The following is a 12,376-nucleotide window of genomic DNA, read 5'->3' on the forward strand; positions in this document are numbered from 1 at the left end:
CCAACGCTCTATCCACTGAGCCAAACCGGTTTTGGTGAAGTAACACATCTTAAATAATTCATATACATTTTTAAAGGTCTTAAAGTAATGCCACAGGACTATCGAGTTCTAGAATCTATCCAAAAAAAATTGACTGAGCTTCTAAGTATCCAAACAACAAAGAAAACCCAATTCAATGCAAGAATCACAAAGTTTACAGAATAAAAAAAAAAAACCACAGTGATTATAAATAACTATGCAATAAATTTGATAACCTGAATAAAAATCGACAAATTTCTTTTTTTAAAATGTCGTTTACCAAAACTGACATAAGAAGAAATAGAAACTCTGGAGCCTTTAGCTATTAAAAAGAAATGATTTTGTAATTAGAGACTTAAAAGCATTAGATGAAACTCTACACACATTCATAAGAAATTTTAGCAAATTGGAAACAGAAGGAAACATCCATTCTGATACAAGTGAAAGTCAAATGACAGAATTGCTCATGAGGGACTAAGACTAAGGTCACAAGCAGAGCTGCTCTGTAGCCCAGATGAGGATGGAATAAATTAGGGACCTTTACTCTGCCTCTGGCACCTACCTCATGGTTGGAAGTTTGGGCATCTAGAGACAGCATCCTGGGCATAGTCATGGCATTCTCATGTCCATCAGCAGTGGTAAGGCTCTGCCAACCGTTTCTCAGATAGTGGGCAGGAAAAAAGTTCATGAGAGCAGGAGAGCTTTGTTAGGCTTCGCCAAAGGACTGAAGTCAGGAAAGTGGAGGGGAATTTTGGCTGGAAAGGACATGCAAGGGGGTTCTGGAGCACTGGGAATAATCTCTCTCATGAGCTGGGTGTTGGTTAAAGGGATGTGCTCAGTTTATGAAAACCAATTGAGCTATATACCCTTTTAATACATGCACTTTTACCTCTAGATTTCAATTTAAAAGGTTAAAAATTATTTAAAATATTTTTAGCTGTTATGTGTCCAGCACTGAGAGTTACAAAGATCTCAGTGACTTGGCGCTCTCCCCTGAGGTTCAAGGGACTCAGAATGTAGCAGGAAAACACGTGTATAGAGGACATGATGACAAAGCAGGGGAAGCACTCGCACAGTGGTGGCTACAAGGGACTGAGAGAGATAAAGGGCCCTGAATTCTACCGTGGAGGGTCATGAAATTTTAAGTTGAGGCCTGGAAGAACAGGTAGGAGCCTTTCCCATAGGCAAATGTTAGTAGTGGGGAGGATCGATAGTGGGAGGGAGGACCTTCTAGGCCCATGGGAAGAAAAGATTAAAAATTGACCATCTCCAATTCCATCAAATACACAGACATAGCAGAATGAAAAATGTCCCTAAAAGCAAAATATTCTGAGTAGTAATACAGGCTTTTGACAGCTATTGAACACATAAGATTTATTGAGAACAGAAGTGGGGGAGTAGGGGAAACTTTAATAAGTCAGCAATGCGCTGTCCTTCTCAAGGGCCCTTGCATTCAATGGTTATAGGTGGGTTCTTTTTTTTTTTCCATTCAAAATGAAAATGGCTTTATTGAGTACCAACATAATTTATATTCTCACAATTTTGATTACCTTACCTATATTATGGACTAGAAAATTTTCCATGGGAAAAACTAGCACTGCTTTTTAGTCACTAAAACAATATTTAGACATATTTGAAAAGTAGCATCTTAGGAGCAACTTAAAATTAATTTTTACCACCTTTACTGATGACTTAATTACAAAAATAATATGTGATTATTGTCGAAAACTCAAGCAACTCAGAAATATATAAAGTACTAAGTGTAAGGTTCTATCTTGCTCCCTAAAGATAACTGTTTGGTCTTTATCCTTCCAGACTTTTAAATATACCTTAATTTTTTAAAAAATATAGACATACCACATATTCTAGTCAATAAAGTGCTATATTTTAAACTAATAACGTATCTTCAAAATATTTTCATATTAATTACATACAGGGGTTCACTTCATTTCAGTGGCTATGTAGTATTTCATTATCGACCTGGTTCCCCTCTGATGGAAATTTAGGATGTTTCCAGCTTTCCACTACCACAGATAATAATGCCACAAACATCCTGGACAAAATTCTGATGACTTATCTTAATATTGTGATACCTCTGAACACGTGTGGAAGGGAGGGCCTATGAAGTCTCCTGAGATAAGGCTCACCCCAAGTGAACAGCAATATGAGAACCACTATTTATGGTCCTAGGACAATGGCCAGAGGGGACTACTGATTAAAAATACAGGATGCTGTGTCACTTGAAGTGTCCTCTCACCAGTCTCCATGCAGTCCTCTAAGTTCTCTGGGGACATGAGAGGATTCAGTAGCATCAGCAGTTTCTGCAATTCTGGGGCCAGGGCCCTCTGGGCAGTGAGAGGCAGTCCATCAACGCTGCAGGGAACCGGGACGGACTGCAGCTGATCCCTGAGGACTCAGAGAACTCATGAGGAATCTCTGCAGCGCCTGGGAATCCACAGCTGAGCTAAGAATAGAGCCAGAGAAATGACTGGATGCTATCTAAGGTGCGTCTGTTTCTCTACCGCCACACTGATTGGCCAACAGGAAACGCAGGCTGCAGATCTAATTGGATACTTCAAAAGTCATCTTTATACTTAGCTCACTTTTGTGTTCAATGCAGTTCATAATGTGTTTGATGTGCATGGACTGGAGCATGCCGTCCCGCGTTGAAAGAATAACAGTATGAGGGCAAACATGAGTATGGCCCCATGGAATTATTAGAATGTTGCTTCTTAAATACAAACACACTTAAGTGCACAATGGAATAAAAAATGCTTACTTAGAACATCTAAAAAGTAACATTAAAATGAGTACATCTAAAACAAGCTCGTCAAAGCCTGAAATGATAAAGTGGGTCACCTTCTCTACCCACTGCCAAAGCGCAGGGCGTTCCGTGCTGCGGAGGCTCCCGCACTGCATGACTCAGCTGGGCCATTTAAAGCAAAGAACAAACATCTCATATTTCTCTTAGAAAAGTTCAACCCCTCAAGATCACTATTTATCTTATGTAAATCCGCATATTTTAAAACCTGAACACTGAGGCGATCTCGTCTAAAACACACTGCTGGTGCTCCTACAAAGGCAGGCCTGGAACTTCAAGCTCCAATCATTCAGCAACTTCAGGAGCAGAGATGGGGAGGATCCAGAGGAGTGACCTAAAATAAGAGACCTAAGTCTAGTCCTTTAGAAGCCCCTGGTGCTCAGTCAAAGGTTTAGATACACTGGGTGGTCGTAATCAGTTGAGGGCCGTCATGGTGTAGTACAAAGGACGTTGAATTTGGTTCAGGCAATTCTAAGCCATCATCTGGGAAAATCACAAATTCTCCAGGTAATGAGAGGCCCGGGGTCATTAGGAAGACTAACTATAATGTTCCCAATACATGTGCTATATACAAATATGCCCTGGTTACCAGGACCAGCGACATAGCTGGCAGGGCCCAAAGCAAAAGAAAAACATGGGGCTCCTGTTCCAAGAATTTCAAGTAGTGACGGCAGCGTATAAATCAAACACAGGGCCCTTCTAATATGTTTTGTTTTTTTATTGATTTTTAGAGAGAGGGGGAGGGAGATGGATAGAGAGATAGAAACTTCGATTGGCCTGCTTTGCCCCCTGCAGGTCCCCTACTGGGTCATGTGCCCTGACCAGGGATCGAACCGGTGACCTCTTGGTTCATGGGTTGACACTCAACCACTGAGCCACACCAGATGGGCCACAGAGTCCTTTCCACACATGAGGTTGTGTGACTGCACAGCGACGAAAGCCCATGAAGCCGGCCCCGGGTGCTACCATTCTGCAGATGGGTACTCCTCCAGAACTGCCCAGCTAAATCTCAGAGCACCCTGCATTGGTAAATGTTCAGGAAACACCTGTCTGCTAGCCAGACTGCATTATAATAAAAAGGAAGTAGGATTTCTTACATTAAGAAGGAATCCTTTCATTTTATAGGACAAACATTAGAAGAAAAGCCACTTTTCAAAGTACAGTGTCTACAAAATAACAGGCGAAGATATTTATGTATATTTTCCCATTTAATCTCCATACACAACCCTAAAAAGTAGGTACAAAAATCATCTTTTCACAGCTGAAAAATGACGGCTCAGAGAGGTTAAGAAACTTGTCCATTGTTCCCAATTAGCTCATTAATTTATCTCATAACATTTATTGAGCTTCTGCTTTGTTCCAGATACTTTTTTAGACACTAGAGACAACACAGCAAGGCAAAACAACAACCGACCCTTAAGAACAATGTTTGTTCTTAATCTGAATTCAAATTTAACTGAGCATCCTGTTTTTCTCTGACAGCCTTACTTAAAAGCAAAAGTACACTGTGAGAGGAAAGGGAATTTTAACTTCACAAGAGAGGTTTGGGAGGCTTCCCCAGAAACCGAAGACCGGCCTATAATCTGCAGAACATAAGGAGTTAAAACGGTGAAGGTAGGTTGGAGCAGGTGATAAGATTGCCATAGCAGGAAGAGGCTGATGTGTTCAGGTTGCTAGGATGGGAAAGGTTTTGGGGGAGGCGGGGGGTGGTTTCTGCAAAATGAGGTCATGGAAGTGAGCAGGGGCCAGACGGTTCAGAGCCTTGCAGGCCTTGTAGGTTAAGGTTTTCAGTCTTTACTCTAATGATGCTTCTTCTGCCTGTGTCCTCCCTTCTTTGATATCATCTACACAATGGTCTCCAGAGTCCTTCCCGATCCCCTGCCTTATTGACTTTAACCAGAGAATTTAGTCATCTTCAAATCTGTCTTGCCAGCTGGAATGTGACTTCTCTAAGGGCGTCAAGGAGATGATCAATGTTAAAGAGAGCAACATAGTTTAGGAAGTCCATGGGTTCTGGGTCTCTGCCACACTGCCTAGGTCAAGGGCCCCTGCAAGTGTGGTCCCGGAATGATGGCATCCAGAGCTTGATAAACAGCATATTCTGGCCCCGCCCCCCCGCCCCCCCCCCCCCCCCCCCACACACACACACACACAAAACCACTCAATTAGAATTCTTGGCTAGGGCTCAGAAATCTCCATTTGAACAAGCTTCCCAGGAAGGGATGATACACACAACTATTTGAGAAGCACTGGTCTATTTGACTATTCTAAGATTCTAATTCATAGGATTTTCAAATAGTGACAAGAGAAGCACTCATTCTAATCTGTCATAAATCTCACTGTGCTCTTGAATTGTAAGAGGGCCCAAGTGCTATGAGAAGACAAAAGCCCATCAATATAGTTCTTAGTGTCTGGTCTTAATCATTTGTATTACATACTGTCCATGGGAAAAGATAGAGCAGGCATGGTGTGCAGTACAGAAGTCATTTTAAATGTTGTCATGTTAAACTGATTTAAATATCTGCTTTACAGTAAGCTGGGATTATTATTTTTCAAATTTGACCTTTTAAAAATGTTTTAATTAACGCTCCCAATGGCATAATACAAAATCTAACAGACCATTTCCTCTACAGAAACAGAGCCCACAGCTCCACGTGAAATTTCAATCTGAGTTCATCAAAATCACTTCCTATGTTCTACTTGTAAGCAAAGTTCAAATTTAAAGTAAAACTCATCATATATTTCATCATTTCATGGAGGGAAAGAATATTAGGACCAGAAAAGACCAAACCACCCAAACCCACTCCTCTCCATTTGTTCAATTCTTCCCAACAGAGTAGCCATCATCATATTCCCTAAGTGGGGCATCCAGGATAAAACTAAATGGTGTCTGTAGATCCGATTAAGATGTATTTCCAGAAAGAATTAATGTAGTGGCTCTTCCCCCCTCGATACTCTCAGCTGTCTCAAATAAAGAAAAAAGCTCCAAATTCTATCCACTGCACCGTTTTACACTGGTTGCTCAGTAGGGCTGCAATTGAAAAACAAAGCAAACAAAAACAATTCTGCGATGCTGTACCCAAACTGCACACAGCTGGGGACCTGCCTCTCCTAAGTTTACAAACAGACTTGACAGAAATGATACCTTTGTGTGAAATTAACTGGCCATGAAATACATGCTCTAAACCAGATCAGACAGAAATTTCAGCAATATAGAACCAAGAAGCATGGAGGCGAATCCTAGGTTTTCCCCTGATGCAGCCTCCTACTTCCACTATTCACAGAAACTGATGATTACGTATGAATAACAGGAATAACTACATAGTGAGCTGGTTAGGAAGCATTTTGACAAATCAGATGTTTTTATTTATGAAATATGTCAACGAGCTTACTTACCTCAGAGTAAAAACTAGTAATCCCTAATTATAGGAAAAGGGTTTTCTGGTACTTGCAATCAGGTGATGCCCATTGTGACCCCATTATGACGCCCTTTGAGGCAATCTGAGGGAAGACCCTGTATCCTGTTCTCTGAGGCACCTTCCACACTTAAGGGATATAACAATGAGAAGGATTTTCCCCAAGAAGCTCTTAGGCTAGTCTGCTGGTCAGACCAGAGAAGCTACTTTTACTGTCATTAGGTCATTAAAAATAAATTCGATTTCTCTACTACATCACCAAAACACTGAGAAAACACTGAGATGTAATCCAGAGTGGTTTTTTTGGGTTTTTTTTGTTTTGTTTTTTTTTTGGCCCTTTCCTTCTCCAGACAGCAGCTAATGGCATTGGATGTTATATTAGACTATTAGGAAAAGTCTATTGTCTACATCTGCTGAGTCTGAAGGCCAAATTTCATTAAAGGAACAGTACCGGAGAAAGTCTCTAGAATTTTTTAAAAGATAAAATTGTTTTCTTTTTCTTTAAAGAGACGTCGTTTCATAATATTTTGCATTCATGAAGAATTTGCATGTCCAAAGCTCCCTGAGACCATCTCTTTTGTCCTCAAAACAACTCTGTAATCAGAGCTAGTTTGGGCTATTTTCCACATTCCTCAAATGTACAAAATGAACCCAAGAGGGTCAATCACTTGCCCAAGGTCACAGAACATAATACTTGGTAAAGTGGGAACTAGGATCTTTGTCTGAATTGTGTGTGATAATTGCTTTTCTGCCCCCCCCCACCCCCACCACTTTCATTCCTTTTGCCATACACACTGCAGATTGGGGCTCACTCAGTAAAACCAGCAGAAAAACCTTTGCCATTAGATTTCCAGAAAGTGTGGTCTTTAAAAAATAATAATTATAATAGTAAATAGAATGAAACGCGGACTGTGCTTCTTATTTTCTACCAGGGAAGGCATCCATAGTGCTGTTTTTAACGTGTGTTTTTACGTCAGGGAAGAAAGGACGCAGCACGTTATTTTTGTGGGCCATTCTCAGGTCCCCCTTCAAGGCCCGGCTTCCCGAAGAAGGGCGAGGGAACGAGTTAGCCCTGCCGAATCCCGTGAACCTCTACAGCGAAGCTTTCACATGAAAACTTGGCGCCAGCACGAGGCCTTTCGTAATTTGCCACTGGGAGTGGACGCCAAAGAGATTAACGCCAATTCTCCTCCAGGATGAAGGATAAGAATTAAACGAAAATAACTTTCTCCCGCTGGCAGCTGAGTATGCAGGAAGGAGGTCCTGCGAGAGAGGAGACCATAGGGTCTCTATCGTGGCGCCTCAATAGATGCCCCCTCTCCTCGGTCCCCAGGGCAGCGCCCGGCCGAGGGAGCGCCCTCCCGGCACTGCGGCGCACTGCGGAGCCGCCCGCCCGCCCGCCCGCCCGCAGCCCGCAGCCCGCAGCCCGGCCCGCGGGGCTCTCCAGGCCGCCCGCGCCGCCGCCTTGGCCCCCGCCGCGGTCCCTCCGCCCCCGCCTCCCCGCGGGTCGCAGCGGTGTACCGCCGGGCATCCATCAGCAGAGAGCCTCTGACGCACACACGCGTGCTCCCAGACGGAGACTCCGCCGCCTCCCCCCTGCACCGCCCACCCGCGCCTGCCCCTCGTGGGTCTGCATTTGCATCACTCGCACACGTAGCGGGTGACGCGAGCATCCCCCAGCTCGGGCCATCCTGGCGGCACCTCCAGCCCCGGCGCCCAGGGACTCAGCCCCTCCCCCTCCGTCCCCGGGTGCCGGGCGTCTGAGGTCCCCGCGTGCCCACGGAAATGCGCGGGGTGGTGCTGCATTCGCGGCGGGGTGCCCACCGCCCCATACCAAGTTCATCACCGTATTCCGCAGTCCTCGTGGGCTCCCCGCGACACACTGGATCTTCCCAGTGCTAGAGCCCAGGCCAGGGGAAAGAGCCCTCTAAGAGAAGGGTCAGTGGATTGGGTGATCGTCCCCAAAGCCCTCACCTACAACTTGAAATTATCTCGGTCATTTGTTTACAGGAGATGGGCTTTTCTCCCCCTCGGAGCCTCACGCCAAGACGTCTCTTTAGCCCCACCGGGAACACAGTGGGCGCTCGGTGGGGATTTTCTGAATGCAGGCGCAGGGCAGGGAAGTGCGGGCACTGACAGCCACCGCCCCGCGGGTTTCCCTCTCTCCATCCCTCCCCAGACACTAGACCGGAGCGCCGGGGACTTACTGGAGCCGTTTTTAAACCCCCCGTGTTCGTTTAGGCTCCCGCAGTACCCACTGCGGCTGCCTCTGCTCTCCCGCCACCCTCACGTCTGCAGAGGGATCCCCGCCGAAAAGTTGAGCCCGAGGCTGGAATGGAGGTACTGGACAAACGCCCATCCTGGGACTTAGAGCCGCTAGTTTGGAAGCCGCCTCCCCCTGCCCGTCGAACCAGGCAAGCAAGGATCGTGTAGGACCCCACAGAAGGAGGGCGCGGCCCCCGCATCGCTGCTGCCCACAGACCTCCCCCAGGAATCTGAGATGAAGTGAGCCCACCTCCCCTGACCTACCCCAGGCAACTGGGGGGAGTCACACCATCCGTATACACCCCGACTCCCCCCGTCCCGCCCCAGCAAAGGTGCCCGGCTGGGCAGCACCTGGCGCCGGCAGGCAGGGCAAAGTTGCGCTTCTACAAGGCTGCAAAAGTTCCCAAGGCTGCAGCACCTGGCCTCTGGGTCCAGAAGGAAAATGAAGCAGCGGCGGGAAATTCCGCCACCGCTACCGGGGACCCTCACTCACCGCTCCGGCCGCTGGGGACCCCCTGCCTTGGGTGCTATCAGCGCTGCAGCCGCCACCTCGCGGGCGTCGCTCCGGCTCGCTCTCCGGGGCCGCCTCCGTCTGCCACTCTCTCCTGCAGCGCACGGAGTGGTGACTCCTCCGAGCGTGTCGGCGGCGAGAGGAGGGGCGGGAAAGTGGCTCCCGACTCGCACGCTGCGGTCCTCCGGCCCCTCCTCCGCCTGCGCCTCCTCCCGGGTGCTGCAGTGCCGGGCGGCGGCGTGGCGGGAGTACGAGCCGAACGCGGGGCGGGAGGCGCAGCGCGCGGGGAGGCGGGAGCCGCTCACGACTCCGTCCCGGGGGCGGGCTGCAGCGCTCCGGGAGGGCGGGGTCCTGCTGCGCGGCGGGCTGGGGGTGGAGATCAGGCCACCCCGAAGTGGCAGGTACTTTTGAAGAAGCCAGGGCTCCGAGTTTGTGTTAGAGTGGAGGAAAGGGCACCAGATCTTAATTAGTCGCTGACTGTGACTATGCGTTGCGCACCTGGGGGCGGCGCACCGAGTCCGGCCCCAAGAGACAAGGAGTTTTCGGTGCTGAACCGCTGTGGCCAGGGGAGAGGTTGCCTCCAATCCCTGGGCCAGGGACTGACTTGTTAACTTGACTTGACTTCCAGGAAGCCACCAGGCGGGGCTAAACTGACCATTCCCCCGACCCCTACCCCCACTCCGGCACTCCAGGCGAGGGGAAGCTTAGGGCGCAGTAGGAGCGATCAGGAGGAAACTTTGCCAGGGTCTGGGGTCTCCTCAATGCCTGGTAGGGCCAGACAGCCAGGCTCACAGACAGACATTGGAAGCGGCCCTTTTTTTGGGGGGGGGGGGCGGGGTAGAATACCGAATATTTAATTTTTAAAAACACGGTAATTTTGTTTGTGTTCTCAGAAACATTCCGCCCCTTGGCCTGCTGGAGACCCCAACTCGAGATTCCCCATTACAAAGCAGCTTGACCTGGCCGCTCAGGATTATCCTCCCTCCTCGAGGCCACACCCAAGTCTGGATCTGCGAAGGGCACGGACATAGAAGGGCGTGGCCCTCTGCGGACCGCCCCTTCCTTTCTTCCACCTCTCCACCCCCTCCCTAGGGCCGCCTCCTAGACCCATCCGGAAGCTGGGCTTTCTCAAGCCCCCGACCCTGCCAGCTCTCCGCTCACGTGGAACCCCTACAGGGTGGGAAGCGGTCACAAGGGCAGGCGCTTACTCGAGTAATGGGTGACCCCAAGCGAGACAAAGCACAGAGCCCTTGCGGACTGCAGTGGGTTGGTACTCACACACCGTCTGTGCGCCAATGTGTTATATTTGTGTAAATATTCCTGGGTGCTTGAATGGCCGATGTGTGGACAGTAATATAAATATTACACGTCCGTGTGCCGGGAAGGGGAGGGGTCAGGCACCTCCCACTATGCCTGATACAAACCGGCGGAGAGAAGAAAATAGGTAGTCCAGGGCCTATAGCTTTCCCTTCTCTCCAGTTCAGGTACTCCAGAACTGTATGTTATGATTCTCATTTCCCATTGAGCCCATGCTCGCTACCCTGGTCTTTGAAAGCTTGCCCGGGTCTTGTTTTGGTTAAAGGCTTTGCAGATTGCAACCATGAATGGTGCTATAAGGTGGTCAACAGAAATGGTAATTAAGGAACATGCTCATTTGCATTTCATGGGTTCTTCTGCATAAATGAATTATTTAAATTAAATACTTGGGCTGAAATTGTGTTGTTACCAGGAGAAGGAAAATATGCCCATGGGAGTGCCTATAATTCTAACTTTGGAAATAAATTTGTGAAATTTAAAAACTCATAAATTTTATCCAGATTGCCTACAACTACAATAATAAAAGTGTAATATGCTAATTAGACTGGACGTCCTTCTGGACGAAGCTGGGGCTGTGAGGGAAGCCCAAGGGAAGTCAAGTCCTGGTGCCAGAGGGAAGCTGGTGCCGGCAGCCAGGGGGAAGGAAGGCCTACTCTTGCACGAATTTCGTGCATCCGGCCTCTAGTATTACCAGTATATATAAAAATGTTGAGCTCTCAACTGCAAAATATGCTGGTAATTCATTGAGTTCTCAAGTGGATACTCTCTGAGAACCTCCCCCCAATGTCACAGAAAAATTGTTTCTCCAAGTGATAGTTCAGGAAACCATGAAACAAACCTTAAAAATGATCTTTCCCTGTGCTGTCCATGGGAGATATTTAAAGAAGTACAGGCAGTCCTCAGGTTACGTCGGACTCGATGTACGTCGTTTTGTGGTTACGTCACCATCTCCCATTTATTTATTAAAAATAAAGTTCCATCATTTCAACGTATGTACATATGTGCTTTATGTGTTTTTTTTTATTATTTACTGTATTTACCACAAGTAAAGGTCAGGAATTGTTATCTTTCTTCTAAATTTTTCTTACTATTTCACTTCATTACTGCTGTGTATGTGCTCCATGGAGTGAGTGACGTAGGTGCTTATGTAGGTGGATACCGACTTACGGCAAAAATCGCGTTACGTCACGCCGTAGGAACAGATCTCCGATGTAACCCGAGAACCTACTGTATATAAATCTTTCTAGCTGCTGAGTTTTCATGTCTTGATGCACTTGAAGATAACAGTTCTTAGGGGGAAATTCCTGATTGTGTGTTTGCAGAAGTGTCTGGTTTAAGACCAGGTTGTGTTGGAGGAGGGTATTTTAATGTTGTGTCTTTCGAGTACAGCAAGTATTTTCTCAGGATGATGGTATGTATAGGTTCCTTGGCCTTCCCGCCAGAGTTGCTCTCATTCTAGGGTCCCGCCTGGGGCACCCCTTAACCCCAGGCCCACTGGGTCTAGCACTCAGAATAGTCTTCTTCATACCTTCATTATAAGACTGTCTTCTCTCCTAGAAATACTGGTCTTGTAGGAACTGATGGAGGGTAAAGAGGACACCACAAAATCCCAGTGATCTAAAGTCACTACCCTCCAGCACATCAGGAGTTTTATTCTTCTGCACAGTGTCAGCTCGTGATGCTAGATAGCAAGCAGTTAAACACCTAAGGAGCATCAAAGATCTGTCTTCACATCTGCAAAGTGGTTTTAATAAAAATAATTACACTAAGTATTACACAGATGCTGTGGTGGTTAAATTTGATAACATACAAGGAGCATGTACTGGACATAGAATGTTACTCTCCCATCCCCTTTCAGTGGCTACAGTGAGGTTTTCCAAAGGCTATGCCAGGGAGAGCTCTATGATGCTCCTGCAAGCTCCAACACATAGCTTCCAGAACAGGGGTCTAGAGAGAGCCTCATACACTTGGACCAAGGCCATACCTCTTCCACTGTCCTCACCTCCATCACCAGGAGTCAATAGCAAG

General features: G+C 47.1%; 1 protein-coding gene across 1 annotated transcript in view; it reads right to left on the reverse strand.

Moving 5' to 3' along the window:
• SV2C (synaptic vesicle glycoprotein 2C) overlaps nucleotides 1-9,223 on the reverse strand; it is a 160,097-nt gene extending 150,874 nt beyond the window's left edge. Inside the window, exon 1 of the mRNA XM_079784755.1 lies at nucleotides 9,014-9,223. The gene's annotated coding sequence lies outside the window, so the exon portion shown is untranslated. The remainder of the gene's footprint in view (nucleotides 1-9,013) is intronic.
• Between the last annotated feature and the right edge of the window lie 3,153 nt (nucleotides 9,224-12,376).

This window comes from Cnephaeus nilssonii, assembly GCF_951640355.1.
Source record: "Cnephaeus nilssonii genome assembly, chromosome: 2".
NCBI lineage: Eukaryota > Metazoa > Chordata > Mammalia > Chiroptera > Vespertilionidae > Cnephaeus > Cnephaeus nilssonii.